Below are 22269 nucleotides of genomic sequence, written 5' to 3' on the forward strand. Positions count from 1 at the left end.
TTCCATAATTTGGCTATTGTAAATAGTGCTGCCATAAACATAGGGGTGCATGTATCCCTTTGAATTAGTGTTTTTGTATTTTTTTGGGTAAATACCCAGTAGTGCAATTACTGGATCATAGGGTAGTTCTATTTTTAACTTTTTGAGGAAACTCCGTACTATTTTCCGCAGTGGCTGCACCAGTTTGTATTCCCACCAACAGTGCATGAGGGTTCCTTTTTCTCCACATCCTCACCAACACTTGTTGTTTCTTGTGTTTTTGATTTGATTTGATTTTTTTTTTAAGATTTTTATTTATTTAACAGAGAGAGACACAGCGAGAGAGGGAACACAAGCAGGGGGAGTGGGAGAGGGAGAAGCAGGCCTTCCACGGAGCAAGGAGCCCAATGCTGGGCTTGATCCCCGTACCCTGGGACCATGACCTGAGCCGAAGGCAGACGCCTAATGGCTGAACCACCCAGGCGCCCCTGTGTTTTTGATTTTAGCCATTCTGACAAGTGTGAGGTGACACCTCATTGTAGTTTTGATTTGCATTTCCCTGATGCTCTGTATGTCTTCTTTGGAGAAATATCTGTTCATGTCTTCTCCCCATTTTTAAATTTGATTATTTGTGTTTTTTGGTGTTCAGTTGTATAAGTTCTTGTATACAACTTGTTTACAGTTGTATAAGTTCTTTATATATTTTGGATACTAACCCTTTATTGGATATGTCATTTGCAAATATTTTCTCCCGTTCAGTAGGTTGCTTTTAGTTTTATTGATTGTTTCCTTTGCTGCACAGAAGTTTTTTATTTTGATGTAGTCTCAATAGTTTATTTTTGCTGTTATTTCCCTTACCTCAGGAGACATCTAGAAAAATGTTGCTACAGTGAATGTGAGAGAAATTACTGCCTGTGCTCTCTTCTAGGATTTTTATGGTTTCAGATCTCACATTTAGGTCCTTAATCCATTTTGAGTTTATTTTTGTGTATGGTGTATGAAAGTGGTCCAGTTTCATTCTTTTGCATGTAGCTGTCCAGTTTGCCCAACACCATTTGTTGAAGAGACTTTTTTCTCATTGTATATTCTTTCCTCCTTTGTTGAAGATTATTTATGACCATATAATTGTGGGTTTATTTCTGGGTTTTCTATTTTGTTCTATGTGTCTATTTTTGTGCCATACTGTTTAGATTCAATCCATCTTTTACAATGTGGTGAGTTTTAATGAAGACTTTCCAGAGGTCCTAGCCCTCAGTGCCATGTCTCAACTGCTTTTGGTTACAGAGAGAATGTTCTATTGTTCTTGCAGCATGTGCCCAGACATGCCACATAACCTTTTTTATTCTGGAGTCTTGCCACTTTACAAGGTTCTACCTGGAAGAGCAGGGCAAGGTCACCTTTCCTCTCAGATACCCCAAACTTGTCTTATGGTTTCTATCCTCCTCTTTCTTCTAATTGTCCCTCAGGGAGGGACAGGCACAAGACTTAGAGACTCTCCCCCTTTCAGAGAACACATTCATCCCCAATATATAAGCTGTATTTGCTTCCCTACTGATTCTTTCTTTATTCACATCCCAAGGAATTTTTTATTTAAAAAATTTTTATTGAGGTATAATTTATATACATTAAAATGTATAGATCATAAGTATACAATTCAGTAAGATATGACCAATGATTACAGTCGTGTAACTCACACCCATGTTAAGGTATGGAACATTTCCATCACACCCAGAAACTTCCCTCATACCCCTTTCCAGTCAGCCCATCCTCAACCACTTTACTGATTTTTATCAGTGTATATTAGTTTTAGCCTGATATGGAAGTTCGTATCAATGGAGTCATGTAGTATATACTCTTGTGTCTAGCCTTTTTTCACTCAACATCAGGTCTTTGAGATCCCAAGAGTATTTTTAATTTCACTCTTAAATCATCATGCTTTATCTATTCCTTAGCCCTTGAAAGCCTAGGACTCTGTAGCTATAAAACATGAACTTTTGAAATTCAGAGGCTTTTTTAATGCTCTTTTGCTATATCATCTCTTACTTTTGACCACAATTCATCTGTTTATGCAGGGAAAAGTCAAGAATTTCCAGGAAATGTGGAGGGAATCTGCCAATAGCTCCAAGAATTACCCTATCACAGAGCAGAGTCAGGATTTCAATCCAGGAACCTTGGAACATCTGCTCTTAATATTGCCCCCCTCCCCAAGTTTTCCTGGAAATTCAAAGATTTAAAAAAGAATTGTTTACTGAGAAGAAGGAAAATGGAGAGTTTTGAAATGTGAATTGCTGTGTACTAGAGACAAGGGGCAAAAAGGCATTCCTTTAGCAGATGAGCTAGCATTGGTGAGTTCAGTGAGCGCTAAGCAACAAAAATTTTAAGAATCAGTAGTGAAGGGGCGCCTGGGTGGCCTAGTCGGTTAAGCGTCTGCCTTCAGCTCAGGTCATGATTCCAGAGTCCTGGGATCCAGTCCTGCATCGGGCTCCCTGTTCAGTGGGGAGTCTGCTTCTCCCTCTGCCTGCCGCTCCCCCTGCTTGGGCTCTCTCTCTCTGTCAAATAAATAAATAAAACCTAAAAAAAAGAATCAGTAGTGAAGGTTCTTGTTGGTGAGATTAAGCCTTCTGGAAAGTATTTTTCTTTTTTTTTAAAAGATTTTATTTATTTATTTGACAGAGAGAGACAGACACAGCGAGAGAGGGAACACAAGCAGGGGGAGCGGGAGAGGGAGAAGCAGGCTTCCCGCAGAGCAGGGAGCCCAATGCGGGGCTCGATCCCAGGACCCTGGGAACATGACCTGAGCCGAAGGCAGACGCTTAACGACTGAGCCACCCAGGCGCCCTGAAAGTATTCCTGATTAAAAATAAACAGCTGAATTTAAAAGCATGGCAGAACAAAATAAGTGCCTTTCCCTGCTAAGTGCGTTTTCCCTCATGGTTTGTTGGATTAGTTGAGTTAAGCTCTGCTACTAACTAGCTGTGTAGCTTCGGGCAAGTCTTATCACTTTTCTGAACCTCATTTCCTGTAGTGCTGAAATGACAGGATTACAGACATAAATGGTCACTACACTTCCTTCTAACTCAAAATTACAATAAATTGTTTGTAGTGCCCAGTCAATGAGCAAATCAGTGTACATACAAGCGAAAGAGCGTTCCAAGGATGTTGGATGTGCTAGCTGGATGAACCACGTGGAGGTTTATTACTGTGTTTTCTGTTTCCACAAGAAATGGCATGGTCTCTTTGGATCTAGCATATAAGCATAAAACAAAAAGAGGTGAAAATGGTTTTTACCATGTTTTTATGTTTTTATTAGATAGTACTAGTTATGGAGTGAAAGAAATGGAGCTGTGGTCCTCTTGTCTGGAAGCATAATAATGTGATTTTTTAAAAAATTCAGTTTTGGTGACAGCAAAAAAATGGTAGTTTGCAGTGCCAGAAAAATGTGTCCAATTCTTCCAAAGAACATGGGTGCACCCTAGCTTAATTTTGAGGCTACATAAATGAGAATATCATGGTTTTCAGAGCTGTAATAATAAGTCGGTATATACCCAGATGTTCTATACTATAGTTTAGAACATTTCACATATATCATATCATTGTATTGCAATAAATTATAAAGGTAAGGTTGGTGTATAATTGTCCCCAGAAAAGATAAGTAACACACCCAAGGTCAGGAAACTAATTAGTGGAAACTTTCAACTATTACATGTGGGAGTTTATTTGGATATCATTTCAAGATTCATTTTTATATGCCTCACTGCTTCTGAATTAAGCTTATAATTTTTTGTTTTGTTTGTTCGATCATAAGATTTTGTTTGACAGAATTGTTTGTTCTACTGTTAATTTTTTTGAAAACTATCAATGTTTAAAAATCTTCCATAAAAAAAAATTACAGTGAGGGAACAAAAATGGTCTTGCTTTATGGAGTCTCAAGAAGAAAAATGGCTAAATCAGCTTATACTGAAATCCTGCCTTTGGCATCCTGAAGAAGGACACGAATAATAGATGGCAATGGTTAAAATTTAATGATTCCCTGAGATCTGTATGGGATGTAGGAAGGGCATTTTCTGAGGTAGTCTTCAAAGTTTTTGAATTTTCATTCAGGTCATTACTTTGCCACCTGTTCTATGCATTCTCATGATGCTGTTTGTGAAGTGTTTTTAGTCGGAGAAGGGTCTTCAAAGAACAGTGATCTGTTGGGGCGAGTGGCATGCCGGGATCTCCATAAGAACTCCCTACTTGTGTCCTCTGTTCTGACACTCCAGGCAGCTCTGAGCAGACAGAGCTTCACTTCAGGAGGTCTCTTCTCAGCAACTGTCGATACAAAAAATCCTCAACTTTGAAAATAAAGGTCATTTCAGGGGCACCTGACACAAACCCCATCAGTCCCCTTACTATGTGCCAGCAGGTGAGCCTTCTCTGGAATAATATAAAAACCTGAACAGAGCAACTCATAAAATGGTTTGCAATAATAAAATAGCCCCCTAAGAGTAGAAACATCTGAAGTACCATGACAGATGTTATCCTAGGCCTGTGTGGAAAACTTTGAAGAATACTGGACTGGTTATTTAAATAAAGTAGGACTAACTCTTTTGCATTTGGGAATGTAGGCTTCCCAAAGAGACAGATCAGCAGAGTAATTTGGGGTTCTGGTTTAGAAACTTTTAAGACTTTCCAATATCATGATTATTCTTATTACACGCCCCCAAGGTGGGGACTAAAGTGCAACTACTTCTCAGCATCAAACAAATGACAAGTCAACACAGGAGAGAGAGTAAACCATAGATTGTTATGGCCAGAGGAGAATACCTTAGAGTTTATTTCAAAACCAAGATCTAAAGGATTTTATGAGACCAAAGTTTTGTATAAAGTATTATTTCGTGGGCCTTGTTTGTTATAATCGTGGTATAATACAAAATAAATGCTTTCAGCTATGATCTGCCTGGGGAAATGGTAAATGGACAGTGAAAGGGAATGTTGATATTTATTAGCCATTTAGTATAATGGAAAAAGCATTGCATTTATAAATTAGAGGAGCTGGATCTGTTGCAAGTTAAATATGTGATCTTGGATAAGTCACTTGGCCCAGTGGCTCTCAAAATTTAGATTCTTCTTTTTTTTTAAGATTTTATTTATTTATTTGTCAGAGAGAGAGAGAGAGCACAGCAGGGAGAGCAGCAGACAGAGGGAGAGGGAGAAGCAGGCTCCCCGCTGAGGAGAGAGCCTGACGTAGGGATGTGGGGCTCGATCTTAGGACCCTGGGATCATGACCTGAGCCGAAGGCAGATGCTTAACTGACTGAGCCACCCAGGTGTCCCTCAAAATTTAGATTCTTAAAGAAGCACCTGGAGAGGTTGTTAAAACACAGATTCCTGGATCTCATCCCTTAGAGATTGTGATTCACTAGGCCTGGAATAGGGCCTGAGATTCTGAATTTCTGACAAGCTCCCAGGTGATACTTATGCTGTTTGTCTAGGGGACATACTTTGAGGAGCAAAGAAGTCTGAGACTAGGCTCTCCTTATTTTCAAAAGGTATCTACTATGTTAGATGATTACTCAGGTCTATCCTGGCCCCATAAAATTTTCTGAAGTTCAGTTTTGTCCTATTTGCCCTGCTGAAAGTGTCTGTAATTTTTCTTTTTACTGAAGATGGCTAATGGTAGGTCAAAAATGAAATCATTGAGGGAGCAACTGTCTTAGGGAAAATTTGTTGCTGTAAAAGTAGTAGCCATTAGCAACAGGTGCCTACTTAAATATTTTATATTCAGTTTTATGGTTGGGTCTACTAAATGAAATTTAAAAATTCCTCCAGAAGGCTTTAGTTTGAATATTAACTCTGCCACTTACTAACCCCATGACCTTAACCTTTCTTAGTTTCCTCATCTGTAAAATGGGAAAACCAATTCCAAGTCTTTCCTATATTGATGGCTCCTGGAATATACACATGAAGGCACCTTGTAGGATGTAAGGAATGACTATGTGCAAGGCATAGCGAATAGGAATCACAATACCAGGGCATTGAACCAGTTCCAGGATGACTCATTAGAGGCCATGTGGCCTCTTAACGACACTTCTATAAGCAGGAGGAATCATTGTTCCAGCTCTGTGGCTTAGTTTGTCCACAGAAGTGTCTGTTATGTACTTTTTACGACCTGGCATTGAAATAGGGGAAATAGGAAGCAGATAACGGTATGAGTCAGGAAGCAGAATGACCATGAGTATTATGGAAGAAGAAATCTATTATAAGGATTAGATCTTGGCAGTGGGAGAGGAGCTGGGGAAGCAAACATTGGACAATGGGAGCTGGGAGCTGAAGGGACATGGGAAGGTCACTAACTAACCCTGGTATCAGTTAATGAATCAGAGATTCCAAGGAAACCCTGGTGCTTGGCACATCCAGTAGCTATAGTCAGATCACAAATGGGAGCTGGTAGAGTAGTCATGGGAAGCTGTTGGCTCTTTGTGGCCACTGCCTCTGCGAATTGCAGAGAAGCCTATGGTGGTGGGCCTGGGATTACTGTTAGTCAGCAAGGGCCAGAGAGCTGGAGGTGGAGGTGAGGAGAATGAGGACCAGCTGGAACCTGCCGATACCTGTGTATCTGTTTCCACCACCTCTAACCAAATGTGACCTCAGAGCATAATGGGCATTGCTTCCTTCTACCTTCCAAATCTTGTACAAGCTCACCTTTGGTTTACTCTAACTTAGAACCACATAGAAAAGGAGATTTTGGAGAGCTTAATTCCTGGCATAAAAAGTTGATGATACAACAATCCAGCATGATGTCTGACAGCATTTCTGAAGCACATATTGACTGAATAATGAGTTATCTCCTTATCCAAAGCGGACAAGTCCTCCATCTCTAAAAGAAAGAAAACAGCACTATATTTAAAGAATAAGATATATTCTAGTCTCTGAATAAACTGTAGTCATTTAAACATCTTGAGAATGCATATACATATGTACAAAGTTTGTATAAGGCCTTGTGTGGGTGTACACGCATAAACAATAAAAAAATACAAGCAATTTCCAGATGTTACCAATAGAAGGTGTAGGACTCTCATTTATGCAAGATGTACTAACAGGATTTGGAATGCAGGGAACACCACTATATGGTAATAGAAGTGGGAACAGCTCTGTATGTGGGTCCTGGAGAATGTTTACTCAGTATGTAAACAGTGGGTAAGGCAGAAAGGGTAAAAAAATTTGTTGTTCGTGTATAAAAATTATGTTGTTCAATCCTCATTATTTGCAGATTCCATATTTTCAAATTCACCACTTGCTAAATCTTACTTGTAAACTCAAATCAATACTTGTGACGGTTTTGTGGTAATTCTCAGACATGCACAGAGAAGCAAAAAATTTTAGTTACCTGACACACATGTTCCCAGCTGAGGTCGAAAAAGGCAATGCTCTGCCTTTTTGTTTCAGCTCTTATACTGTAAATAAGTGTCTTCTGTGGTTTGTTTAGTACCGCATTTTTCACATTTTTGTGCTCTCTCCGTTGGCAATTTTGCTGTTTAAAATGGCCCCCGAGTGCAGAGCCGAAGTGCTGTCTAATGTTCCTGAGTGCAAAGAAGGCTGCACTGTGTGTTGGATAAGCTTTGTTCAGGCATGAGTTACAGTCCTGTTGGCCATGAATTCAACTTTAATGAATCAACAGTATATACTAAATAGGTGTCTTTAATAACAGAAGCACACATAAAATAAGGTTATGTATCGATTGGTTGATGAAAATGTTATAACTAGAGGCTCTTAGGAACCTAATCTTTGATTACCTCTAGGGGCAGTGGTTCAGTATTCATTAATACAGTATTCAAGTATCCATGGTGACTTTATAGAACATGACTTCTGCAAATAATGAGAATCCTTCCTAAAAGGAAGGATAGATTACTTTCAGTCTCTCAGAAAAGGCTAGATGTAATGAGGGAAGGCAGATCTCAGTCACCATTTAGTTGATGCCTGAAATTATACTCTTTAGTGTTTTTCCAGCTCATTGCAATGTACATACCTGGGGTGATTGCTCTTTTAACCTTATCAGCCAATTATACTTTAGTATGAATAAACCCCAGTAATTGTCCTGAGATCAAGAACCTTTTTAGGCTTGCATATACCGGAATAGCCATGAAAAAAAATGTGCTTTAGATATGAAATATATAGCATTCTGCCCTTCACAGAAGAATATGGAGGAAAAGAGAAAAAATACTAGATCTGGGATTGTTTTCTCTCTTATCTTTTCCTCTTCTCCTTTCCTCATTCTACCACTTCTTTTCTTCAGACAATAGTACTTCAAATCTTGCAATACACCTTATGCTTACTTATTTCTGGGTCTTGCAAAGTTGGCCCCTCATCACTGACATCTGCTTTCCTACACCCTTGTCAACCTCTGAGGTTCTCTTCATCCCTCAGTTCTCAACTTAGGTGCCCCCTTATTCAGACTTCTTAGGTTCCCTGGGTCTTCATCAGGTATGGCATTGTGTACTTCTTGCATAATATCCTCATGTGGCACTGTGTTTCTTGTATAATAGCATTCCTCCCATGGGATTAAAATGCTCTGTTTACTCTCGGAGTTCCTTACTGAGCTAAAGTCTTAATGAAGATTTGGGAAAGATTTATCGGGTTATCATTGTAAGCAGTAATCACATGGTAGAAATGACATACATTATGGTTGGATATATAATTAGCTAGCGTGTCTCTCCAAATTTTGAGTCAGAAATAAAAGAAAAATTTCATATGGGCTTTTCTAGCTCCCTGACAAGAACCTCTGAATATTAACTGTTCCCATACCTTAAGCCTGTGCATGTTAATTCAAACATCATAACTGTATTTAGCAATCAGCTATAGTTTGTAATGAATGATCACAAAATCTTACTGGCATACTAACTTAGTGGCATTTATGTTGCTCATGGGACTATGGTTCAGCTGGGGAAGCTCTGCTTTATGCTCTTGTTCTGGGGGTTGGCTGGGGTGAATTTCTCCTTGTGGTTCATTTTGGGACCCAAGCTAAGTAGTTAGCAGTTATATAAGACAACTTGGCTCATGGTAATGGCAGAGTCATGCTCAACAATGCAAGCAAATTTCAAGTCTCTGCTTGTGTCATGTGTAGTAATACCCTATTGGTTAAAACAAAGGGGGTTGTAGGATGGGAACTATTCTGCTCCTCTGGGCAAAGTTGACAAATTCCTCTCTTCTGGAGGAAGGACATAGATACGGTTTTCCAGGCTAATAATTTTGCTTCAGGTCTTGGGAGAGTATGAAAGAGGACATCAGATGTTTTGGAGTAGTCTCAGGAATTGGTAGTTCCTGTCCTACCTGGAAATGTTCAGGACATCTCCTCTCTGAGTAAGTAAAATCTTCCTAAGCAAGGCCCTTCCAAAGAACTAGAGTCATTAAAACAGAAAAATAATGAAGGCCTGCTTTAGATTGAGAGCACTCTTTGCAAATAGCTCATCAAGCCATTTAATTCTTTTTTTAAAAAAAGTTATGTATTTTTTTTTTAAATGATATTTTATTTTATTTATTTATTTTTTTTAGATTTATTTATTTATTTATTTGACAGAGGGAGACACAGCCAGAGAGGGAACACAAGCAGGGGGAGTGGGAGGGGGAGTGGGAGAGGGAGAAGCAGGCTTCCCACAGAGCAGGGAGCCCGATGCGGGGCTCGATCCCAGGACCCTGGGATCATGACCTGAGCCGAAGGCAGACGCTTAACGACTGAGCCACCCAGGCGCCCCAAAAGTTATGTATTTTTTTAAGTAATCTCTACACCCCATGTGGGACTCAGACTCACAACCGTGAGATCAAGAATCTCATGCTCTTCTGACTCAACCAGCCTCCATTCTACTTTCTGCTTCTATGAGCTTGACTAGATTCCGTGTACAAGTGGGATCATGTTGTATTTTTCCTTCTGTGTCTGGCTAATTTCACTTAGTGTAATAGCCTCCAGGTTCATCCATGTTGCAGCAGACGGCAGGATTTCCTTCCTTTTTAAGGATAAATAATATTCCATTGTATGTATACAGCACATTTTCTTTTTTTTTTCTTTTTTTTTTTTTTTTTTAAGATTTTATTTATCTGAGAGAGAGAATGGGAGAGAGAGCATGAGTGGGGGGAGGGTCAGAGGGAGAAGCAGACTCCCCACTGAGCAGGGAGCCCGATGCGGGACTCGATCCCAGGACTCCAGAACCATGACCTGAGCCGAAGGCAGTTGCTTAACCAACTGAGCCACCCAGGCGCCCTACAGCACATTTTCTTTATTCATTCAACCATCAATGGACATTTAGGTTGCTTCTATATCTTGGCTATTGTGAATAATGCTTCAGTGAACACAAGAGTGCAGATACCTCTTCAAGATAGTGACTTTATTTCCTTTGGATATATACCAGAAGTGGGATTGCTAGATCATATGGTAGCTATTTTTAATTTTTTGAGGAAACTATTCCATAGTTACTATTCTATTTACATTCCCAACAGTGTACAAGGGTTCCCTTTTCTCCATATCCTCACCAGCACATATAAATATTTTTGATAATACCCATCCTAACAGGTGTGAGGTGGTATCTCATTGTCATTTTGATTTGCATTTCCCTGATCATTGATGTTGAGCACCTTTTCATATACTGCCCATTTGTATGTATTCTTTGGAGGAATATATTGGATTTATTTTTGCTATTGAATTGTAGGTATTTTTTATATATTTTGAATACTAACCCTTTATCAGATATATGGTTTACAAGTATTTTCTCCCATTCTGTAGGTTGCCTTTTCATCTTGCTGATTGGTTCCTTTGCTGTACAGAAACTTTTTAGTTTGATGCAATCACACTTGTTTATTTTTGCTTTTGTTGCCTGTGCTTTTAGGTGTCTGCAATATTGTGATTTGTAAGAAGTATACATTTGGTCATTCAGATGACCAAAATATATATTTATCATATATGTATTAGGTGTTCATCCACAGTTCCTGGCTCACAGGTCCCCAAACCCTTGGAATTTCCTAAGTGTTAAGAACAATAAAAGTGTCTTTTGTTATGTTAATGAGGTGACCTTTGGACTGCACCTCAAGATGGGGCTGGTTACTAGTGGAACCAGCCTTGTGATTAGAGGGTTGGAACTTTCAGTCACATCCCCCTGGCCTCTGAAGAGGAGAGAAAGGCTGGGGGTTTAATCAATAGCCAATGGCCTGTGATTTAATCAATCATGCCTATGTAATAAAACCTCCATAAAACCCAGAACAATGGGATTTGGAGAGTTTCCAGATTGGCAAATGTGTGGAGAATGGGGAGCTTGGCACACCTGGAGAGGGCGTGGAAAATCCGTGCTCTTTCCCCATACCTCTTCCCCTATGCATCTCTTCCATCTGGCTGTTCCTGAGATATATCCTTTTATAATAAACCAGTAATCTAGTAAGTAAATTGTTTCTCTGAGTTATATGGGCCACTCTAAGAAATTAGTTGAATCCAAGGAGGGAGGGGGGTCATAGGATTTATAGCCAGTTGGTCAGAAGTACAGGTGACAACCTAGACTTGTAATTGGCATCCTGAGTTGGAGCAGGTCATTGGAAACTCCTATAGCCAGTTGGTCAGAAGCACCGGTGATAACCTGGGCTTGTGACTAGCTTTTGAAGTTGGTGGGAGTCAGTTTTGTAGGATTGAGCCCTTAACCTGTGAGACTTGATGCCATCTCTGGAGAGATTGTGTCAGAATTGTGTTAAATTGTAGGACACCCAGTTGGTGTCCAAAGAATTCCTTCATTGTGTGGGGAATTCCTTCCCCCACACACTGGAATTGGGTGTCAGAACCCCTTTAGTACCCTATCTAAATCATTGCCAAGGCCAATGTCAAGAAGCTTTCCCCCTATATTTTCTTCTAGTTTTATGATTTCAGGTCTTATGTTTTAGTCTTTAATACATTTTCTTTTCTTTCTTTCTTTTTTTTTTTTTTGGTCTTTAATCCATTTTGAGTTGATTTTGTTTTTTCCTTTTAGTAAAAATGTTTTCTTTGTCACAGCCAAAAATATGTATTTGCAAGACTGTTAGAAGGAACAGGCTACTTCCAACATTATACAGTTTGTTTGCTGGCTCCTCCAAAAGAGAAATTGATCACTTAAGAGAATGAAATCCACTGAAAGGTTCATAAGAAAAATATTCCACCTACAGCAGAAGTTGCTAGCAGGTTTTTCTAAAGGTGGTTGTTGGCCAACCCCAGGTGTCTGAATAAAGACAATGGCATCTTGATGTTGGGTTCATACATGTACTCTCAGAAATGGCTTACCCCTCTCCATGGGGTAAAATGTGGCTTCTTAGGTCTGCAAGAATTCAGGTTGTACTCGGGCCACTTTCCGGAATTCTTTAGTGTGGGTCTTAGGGCACTGCATCTCACACCAGCTAATGGGAACCATCTGGACACCCGATTCACTGTGGGCGACCACTACCCCGAGTTCGTTCTCAGCAGTGGTCAGGAGGTAGTTGGACTGTGCATCACCCAGGGAGATCACTTTGGCCAAGACAATGTCACCTGGGCGGAAACTCTTATAAATCTCAACCTTGTCTTTTTCAGTAGCTCGGACATCTTCCTTGCGGATAGTTCCTCGGAAAGAGTTCTTAAGTGGTGTGGACCCTACATATAGGATGTGCACTTTGGCAAAGCGCGAATTGATGCTAGAGACCTTACAGGTTACAATAGCCCCCACATCTGGTAGTAATTGGGACTCTGTTTCTCTCATGACAGAAATGACAGGAAGCGCGCCGTTCTCGCTGCTCTTCGTCAGGCAGCCAGCAAGCGACGAAAAGATGTAGCCGTGTCGGGTGTAAGTGCTGCTGCCCGGGCTTCCCTCCTCCAAGTTACACAGACGTTCGCCCGGAATGCAGTACCTCACGGGGGGCGCCATGACTGCCACTGGAGGGAAACGAAGTCGATCAATTTTGAATTGATTTTTGTGTATGGCTTAAGTTAAGGGTATAATTTCATTCTTTTGCATGTGGATATCCAGTTTTCCCAATATCATTTATTGAAGAGACTATTCTTCCATGTGTTCTTGGCACCCTTGTCTAAAATCTTTTTTTTTTTAAGATTTTATTTATTTGACAGAGAGAGACACAGCGAGAGAGGGAACACAAGCAGGGGGAGTGGGAGTGGGAGAAGCAGACTTCCCGCTGAGCAGGGAGCCTGATGCGGAGCTCAATCCCAGGACCCTGGGATCATGACCTGAGCCGAAGGCAGACGCTTAATGACTGAGCCACCCAGGCACCCCTAAAATCTTTTGAACACATATACATGGGTTTATTTTTGGGCTTCCTATCCTGTTGTATTGGTTTATGTGGTTTTTTTGCCTATACCATACTGTTCTGATTACTGTAGCTTTGAAATATTTTGAAATGAGGAAGTGTGATGTCTTCAGCTTTCTTCTTCTTTTTCAAGATCGCTTTGAATATTTGGGGTCTTTTGTGATTTCATATGAATTTTAGTATTGTGTTTTCTATTTCTGTGAAAAATGCCATTGGGATTTGGATAGAAATTGCATTGAATCTGTAGATTCAATGTGGTTAGTATGGACATTTTAACAATAATAATTTTTTTCCCCAATCCATGAACATGACATGTCTTTCCATTTATTTGTGTCTGCTTCGAATTCTCTCGTTATTTTTTATATAGTCTTCAGTGTACAGATCTTTCATCTCCTTGGTGAAGTTTATTTGTTTTTGTTTTGTTTTTTTAAAGTTTTATTTATTTGACAGAGAGAGATAGCAAGAGCACGAACACAAGCAGGGGGAGTGGGAGAGGGAGAAGCAGGCTTCCCATGGAGCAGGGAGTCTGATGTGGGGCTCAATCCCAGAATCCTGGGATCATGACCTGAGCTGAAGGCAGACGCTTAATGACTGAGCCACCCAGGCACCCTGGTGAAGTTTATTTGTAAGTATTTTATTCTTCTTGGTGCTATTGTAAATGGGATTGTTTTGTTTTCTTAATTTCCTTTTTGAATAATTAGTTGCTAGTATATAGAAATGCAACTGATTTTGTATCCTGCAATTTTGCTGAATTTGTTTATTAGTCCTCGCAGTTTTTTTGTGGAACTTTGATCATTTGAGAGGCAGGCTAGCATTGAGGAAAGAACATGTGCTATAAGTTAGAAAGCCCTGAGTTTGAATCCTACTTTGAATTTACATATGATTCTAGGACCTTGAGTCAGTTAATTAATCTAAGACTTGGTTTCATTATTCATGATATGGGGATGCTCCTTTTAGCTACCTTTTTATTACATAGTGTTGTTTTGATTATTACATGAGATAATGAAATTGAAAGCAGTAAACCAGGGCCTACTGTTTATAAAGCATGTGATGTGATCAATAAATGGTATTCCCACCTCCTTTCCTGCTCAGCCTCACCAAAATCTGATTTCCCCTAAAGACTTTTTTTTTTTAAGATTTTATTTATTTATCTGAGAGAGAGAATGGGAGACAGAGAGCATGAGAGGGGAAGGGTCAGAGGGAGAAGCAGACCCCCCGCTAAGCAGGGAGCCCGATGTGGGACTCGATCCCGGGACTCCAGAATCATGACCTGAGCCGAAGGCAGTTGCTTAACCAACTGAGCCACCCAGGCGCCCTCCCCTAAAGACTTGGACCATTAATTTATCTTTCCTTCTTCTCCTCATTTCCAATTTAGCTCCCAACACTTAACCACTTCTTTGTTAAAAGTGATCCGGACTAAGGGCACCTGGGGGGGGATCAGTCGGTTGAGCATCCAACTCCTGGTTTCGGCTCAGGTCATGATATCAGGGTCATGGTATTGAGCCCCGCATTGGGCTCTACACTCAGTGTGGGGTCTGCTTGAGACTTTCTCTCCCTCTCCTTCTGTCCCTCCCCACCAGGCTCGAGTGCTCCCTCCCTCTCTCTCTTTCTCTCTAAGATAGTCTAGGGAGGCAAGATGGTGGTAGAGTAGGGGACCTTATTTCATCTGGTCCCTTATTTCATCTGGTCCCTTGAGTTTAGCTAGATAACTATCAAACCATTCCGAACACCCATGAATTCAGCCTGAGATGTAAGAAAAAAATATCTGGAACTCTACAAGTAGAAAAGCAACTGCTTTTTGCAAGGTAGGAGGTGTGGAGACATGAGTCCAAGGGGAGATATCAGAAGATAAACAGAGGGGGGAGGGAGCCTCCATAAGCCGGCTACCAGTAAGTGATATAGTACTGGAGGGCAAGATTGGAACACTTAGAAATCTGCTCCAGTGAGAGACATCCCTGTCTGAAAGGGGCTCAGCAGATGAAAAGGGCAGAATTCTAGGTGGGTCAGTGTGGTCTCAAGATCCCAGGAGTCACAGAACTAACGGGGGTGCCTGAGCCGGTAGAGTGCCCAAGCAGTGGATGGGGGAAACTGGTTACAGTCAGTGAGCCCAGGAGGGGACTCTCAGCTCAGGTCACCATAAACCGTGAACTGGGTGGATCTGGTGACTGCTGTCTACCTGAACACCTCGGAAAGGACTGGAACTTGCAGACCATCTGCCATCCCCTGGGAGGGGCGGAACAGGTGCACCCATGACCTGGCAACAGCTCTCAGAGTGGTGGCCTGTAAAGGACAGTACAGCGACACCCTGGGAGTGATGGAGCGGGACGCGCAAGATCCCGCGACCACTGAGAGTGCCAGGGCACTACAAAGGGCAGTAATGGGGACCCTCAGACTCCGCCCCCCCCCCCCCCAGGATCGCTGTGGGCACACACCGCAGGAGTCTGTGGGGGTTTGGCACATACAAAAGTGAAGACTGTTTGTCCTACAGGGTTTACTGAAGAAGGGGGACCACGATGTTTCAGCTCTGGGGCTGGAGATTGGAGCATGACCATTTTTATTTTGATCCTCTAAAGAGGTAAGGAAAGCCTTCAGGGAACAAAAGCCACACAGAGGACCTGCTTACACTGAGCCCAGCCCCCTGGCAAGGGGCAGTGCAATTCCACCCAGGCAAAGACACCTGAGAAGCAGCACAGCAGGCCCCTCCCCCAGAAGACCAACTAGAAGAACAGGTGTACAACTAGTTTATGGAACCCACATGACTGTGAAACTCTAGCACTAGGGGAAAATAGTATATAGAGCTTGAGGATTTTTCTCATGGTTCGTTTATCTTTCAGTCTAAAATTTTCCATTTCCTTTTTTTTTTTTTCCCTTTTCAACTAGTTTCTTACTGTATCAACCCTTTGTTTTTAAGTCGCTTTTTAACTTTTATTTTTTACATTTACATTTTATACATATATCCTTCATTTTTGGCCTTTTCCCACTCTATTCAGTTTTATTTTTGTGTGTGTGTGTATATATATATATATATATATACACACGTAAGTTTTGCTTTCTTTGCGGTTTTGGGATTTAGTGTCTCCTAACACAGAGACCAAAATTCACTTAGGAACAAGTGGATCACCCTGCTTTATCCACCTTGTGAGATTATAGTCTCTCATCTCCCGCCCCTTTTTGTTTTGTTTTGTTTTGTTTTTGTTTGCTTTTCTGTTTTGGTTTCTGACTGCTTCAGATTTGTCTAGTGTGTATTTTGCTTGGGTCGTGGTTGATATTTTTGATTCTGCTCCCTCGCTCATACATTCTTCTCTGGGCAAAATGACTAGAAGGAGGAATTCACAACAAAAGAAAGAACCAGAGGTCATGTTCTCTGCCACAGATCTAATCAATATGGATATAAGTAAGATGTCAGAGATGGAATTCAGGAATATAACAATTATAAAGTTAATAGCTGGGCTTGAAAAAAGCATAAAAGACACTAGAGAGTCTCTTAGTGCAGAAATGAGATCTAATCAGGCTGAAATTAAAAGTGCTGTAATTGAGATGCAGTCTAAATTGCATGCTCTAACACCTAGGGTGAATGAGGCAGAAGAGAGAATATGTGATCTAGAAGACAGGCTGATGGAAAGGAAGAAAGTTGAGGAAAAGAGAGAAAAACAACTAATAGCTCATGAAAGAAAGGCTTTGAGAAATCAATGATGCCATGAAACATACCAATGTCAGAATTATTGGGGTGCCTGAGGGCAAAGAGAGAGAAAGAGAGAAGGCCAGAAGGTATATTTGAGCAAATCATAGCTGAGAACTTCCCTAATCTGGGGAAGGAAAGAAGCATTCATGTCCAAGAAGTAGAGACGACCCCTCCCAGAATCAATAAAAACAGATCAACACCCTGACATATAATAGTGAAGCTTGCAAATTTCAGAGAAAAAGAGAAAATCCTGAGAGCAGCTCAAGACAAGAGGCCCCTTACCTACAGAGGGAGGAACATCAGATTAATATCAGACCTATCCACAGAAACCTGGGAGGCCAGAAAGGGCTGGCATGATATATTCAGGGTACTAAATGAGAAGAAAATGCAGCCAAGAATACTTGTCAAGAATACTTGACAGCGGGGCGCCTGGGCGGCTCAGTCATTAAGCGTCTGCCTTTGGCTCAGGTCATGATCCCAGGGTCCTGGGATCGAGCCCCGCATCGGGCTCCCTGCTCCGCAGGAAGCCTATTTCTCCCTCTCCCGCTTCCCCTGCTTGTGTTCCCTCTCTCACTGTGTCTCTCTCTGTCAAATAAATAAATAAAATCTTAAAAAAAAAAAAGAATACTTGACAGCAAGGCTGTCATTCAGAATGGAAGGAGAGGTAAAGTGCTTCCAGGACAGATAGAAACTGAAAGAATATGTAACCACCAAGCCAGCCCTGCAAGAAATATTAAGGGGGATTCTGTAAGGGAAGAGAGAGCCCAAGAGTAACATAGACCAGAAAGAAACAGAGACAATCTACAGAAACAGGGACTTTACAGGCAATATAATGGCACTAAATTTATATCTTTCAATAGTTACTCTGAATATAAATGGGCTAAATGCTCCAATCAAGACACAGGGTATCAGATTGGATAAAAAAGCAAGACCCATCTATATGCTGTCTACAAGAGACTCGTTTTAGACCTAAAGACACCTCCAGACTGAAAGTGAGGGGGTGGAGAACCATTTACCACGCTAATGGACCTAAAAAAAAAAGCTAAGATAGCAATCCTCATATCAGACAAATTAGATTTTAAACCAAAGACTGTAGGAAGAGATGAAGAGGGATACTATATCATGTTTAAAGGGTCTGTCCAACAAGAAGATCTAACAATTATAAATACTTATGCCCCCAACATGGGAGCAGCCAATTATATAAACCAATTAGTAACCAAAGTAAAGAAACACAATGATAATAATACATTAATAGTAGGGGACTTCAACACCCCACTCACAGCAGTGGACAGATCATCTAAGCAGAAGATCAACAAAGAAACAAGGGCTTTGAATGACACTGGATCAGGTGGACTTCATAGATGTATACAGAACATTCCATCCTAAAACAAGAGAATACTCATTCTTCTTGAGTACACGTGGAACTTTCTCCAGAATAGATCACATACTGAGTCACAAATCAGGTCTCAACCAGTACCAAAAGATTGGGATTATTCCCTGCATATTTTCAGACTACAATGTTTTGAAACTAGATCTCAATCACAAGAGGAAATTTGGAAGGAACTCAAACACTTGGAGGTTAGAGAGCATCCTACTAAAGAATGAATGGGTCAACCAGGAAAATAAAGAAGGATTTAAAAAATTCATGGAAATTGGGCCGCCTGGGTGGCTCAGTCATTAAGCGTCTGCCTTCGGCTCAGGTCATGATCCCAGGGTCCTGGGATCGAGCCCCACATCAGGCTTCCTGCTATGCGGGAAGCCTGCTTCTCCCTCTCCCACTCCCCCCTGCTTGTGTTCCCTCTCTCGCTGTGTCTCTCTCTATCAAATAAATAAATAAAATCTTTTAAAATAATAATAATAAAATAAAAATAAAATAAAAAATTCATGAAAACTAATAGGAATGAAAACACATCTGTTCAAAACCTTTGGGATACAGCAAAGGCAATCCTAAGAGGGAAGTATATTGCAATACAAGCCTATCTCAAAAAATTAGAAAAATCTCAAATACATAAGCTAACCTTATGCCTAAAGGAGCTGGAGAAAGAACAGCAAATAAAGCCTAAAGCAAGCAGGAGAAGAGAAATAATAAAGATTAGAACAAAAATCAATGACATAGAAACCAGAAGAACAGTAGAACAGATCAATGAAACTAGAAGCTGGTTCTTTGAAAGAATTAATAAGATCAATAAACCTCTGGCCAGACTTCTCAAAAAGAAAAGAGAAAGGACCTAAATTAATGAAATCATGAGTGAAAGGGGAGAGATCACAACCAATACCAAGGAAATACAGACAAGTTTAAGAACATACTATGAGCAACTATATGCCAACAAATTAGGCAATCTAGAAGAAATGAATGCATTCCTGGAAACTTATAAACTACCAAAACTGAAACAGGAAGAAATAGAAAATCTGAACAGACCAATAACCAGCAAGGAAATTGAAACAGTAATCAAAAATCTCCCTTGGGGCGCCTGGGTGGCTCAGTTGGTTAAGCGACTGCCTTCGGCTCAGGTCATGATCCTGGAGTCCCGGGATCGAGTCCCGCATCGGGCTCCCTGCTCGGCAGGGAGTCTGCTTCTCCCTCTGACCCTCCTCCCTCTCATGCTCTCTGTCTCTCATTCTCTCTCTCTCAGATAAATAAATAAAATCTTAAAAAAAAAAAAAAATCTCCCAAAAAACAAGAGTCCTGGGCCAGATGGCTTCCCAGGGGAAGTCTACCAGACATTTAAAGAAGAAATATTACCTATTCTACTGAAGCTGTTTCAAAAAATAGAAATGGAAGGAAAACTTCCAAACTCATTTTATGAGGCCAGCATTACCTTGATCCCAAAGCCATACAAAGACCCCATCAAAAAGGAGAATTACAGACCAATATCCCTGATGAACATGGATGCCAAAATACTCACCAAGATACTAGCCAATAGGATCCAACAGTACATTAAAAGGATTATTCACCACCACCAAGTGGGATATATTCCTGGGATGCAAGGGTGGTTCAACATTTGCAAATCAATCAACGTGATAGATCACATTAATAAAAGAAAAGACAAGAATGGTATGATCCTCTCGATTGATGCAGAAAAAGCATTTGACAAAATACAGCGTCCTTTCTTGATTAAAACTCTTCAAAGTGTAGGGATAGAGGGAACATACCTCAATATCATAAAGGCCATCTATGAAAAGCCCACAGCAAATATCATTCTCAATGGGGAACAACTGAGAACTTTCCCCCTACAGTCAGGAACACGACAGGGATGCCCACTCTCACCACTGTTGTTCAACATAGTACTAAAAGTCCTAGCCTCGGGGCACCTGGGTGGCTCAGTCATTAAGCGTCTGCCTTCGGCTTAGGTCATGATCCCAGGGTCCTGGGATCAAGCCCCGCATCAGGCTCCCTGCTCAGCAGAAGCCTGCTTCTCCCTCCCCCATTCCCCCTACTTGTGTTCCTGCTCTTGCTATCTCTCTCTCTCTCTGTCAAATAAATAAATAAAATCTTAAAAAAATAATAAAAATAAAAATAAAAATAAAAGTCCTAGCCTCAGCAATCAGAAAACAAAAAGAAATAAAAGGCATTCAGATTGGCAAAGAAGAAGGCAAACTCTCATTCTTTGCAAATGGCATGATACTCTATGTGGAAAACACAAAAGACTCCACCCCAGAATTGCTAGAACTCATATAGCAATTCAGCAATGTGGCAGGATACAAAATCAATGCCTCGAAATCAGTTGCATTTCTATACATTAACAATGTGACTGAAGAAAGAGAAATTAAGGAATCGATCCCATTTACAATTGCACCAAAAACCATAAGATACCTAGGAATAAACTTCACCAAAGAGGTAAAGGATCTGTACTCTAAAAACTACAGGACACTTGTAAAAGAAATTGAGGTAGATACAAAGTGATGGAAAAACATTCCATGTTCATGGATTGGAAGAATAAATATTGTTAAAATGTCTATGCTACCCAGAGAAATCTACACATTCAGTGCAATCCCTATCAAAATACCATCAACATTTTTCACAGAGCTGGAGCAAACAATCTTAAAATTTGTTTGGAACCAGAAAAGACCTGGAAGAATGTTGAAGAAAACAAAAGCTGGGGGCATCACAATGCCTGACTTCAAGTTATATTACAAAGCTGTGATCATCAAGACAGCATGGTACTGGTACAAAAACAGGCACATAGATCAATGAAACAGAATAGAGAGCCCTGAAATGGACCCTCAACTCTATGGTTGACTAATTTTTGACAAAGCAGGAAAGAATATCCAATGGAAAAAAGACAGTCTCTTCAATAAATGGTGCTGGGAAAATTGGACAGCCACATCCAGAAGAATTAAACTGGACCATCCTTTTACACCATACACAAAGATAAGCTCAAAATGGATGAAAGACCTAAATGTGAGACAGATATCCATCAAAATCCTAGAGGAGAACACAGGTAGCAACCTCTTCAACCTCAGCCACGGCAACTTCTTGCAAGACACGTCTCTAAAGGCAAGGGAAACAAAAGCAGAAATGAACTATTGGGACTTCATCAAGATAAAAAGCTTCTGCACAGCAAAGGAAACAGTCAACAAAACTAAAAGACAACCTATGGAATGGGAGATGTATTTGCAAATGACATATTAGATAACGGGCTGGTATCCAAGATCTATAAAGAACTTATCAAACTCAACACCCAAAAAAACAAATACTCCAGTTAAGAAATGGGCAGAAGACATGAACAGACATTTCTTCAAAGAAGACATACAAATGGCCAACAGACACATGAAAAAATCCTCCACATCACTTGTCATCAGGGAAATATAAATCAAAACCACAATGAGATACCACCTTACACCAGTTAGAATGGCTGAAATTAACAAAACAGGAAACAACAAATGTTGGCGAGGATGTAGAGAAAGGGGAATCCTCCTACATTGTTGGTGGGAATGCACGCTGGTGCAGCTACTCTGGAGAACAGTTTGGAGGTTCCTCAAGAAGTTAAAAATAGAGCTACCCTACGACTCAGCAATTGCATTACTGGGTATTTACCCCTAAGAAAGAGATGCAGTGAAACAAAGGGGCACCTGCACCCCAATGTTCATAGCAACAATGTTCACAGTAGCCAAACTGTGGAAGGAGCTGAGATGTCCTTCAACAGATGAATGGATAAAGAAGATGTGGTTTATATATAATGGAATATTACTTAGCCATCAGAAAGGATGAATACCTACCATTTACATCAAGGTGGATGGAACTGGAGGGTATTATGCTAAGTGAAATAAGTCAATCAGAGAAAGACAATTATCATATGGTTTCACTCAAATGTGGAATATAAAAAATAG

The 22269-nt window shown here is 40.6% G+C and overlaps 1 long non-coding RNA gene and 1 pseudogene across 2 annotated transcripts in view; one reads left to right on the forward strand and one right to left on the reverse strand.

Annotated features, from left to right (window-relative positions):
* Positions 1-22269, forward strand: part of LOC118553292 (uncharacterized) — a 383189-nt gene that overhangs the window by 167359 nt on the left and 193561 nt on the right. The window lies entirely within an intron of this gene.
* Positions 11938-12884, reverse strand: LOC118534702 (exosome complex component CSL4 pseudogene; annotated as a pseudogene).

Source organism: Halichoerus grypus, chromosome X (assembly GCF_964656455.1).
Source record: "Halichoerus grypus chromosome X, mHalGry1.hap1.1, whole genome shotgun sequence".
Lineage (NCBI taxonomy): Eukaryota > Metazoa > Chordata > Mammalia > Carnivora > Phocidae > Halichoerus > Halichoerus grypus.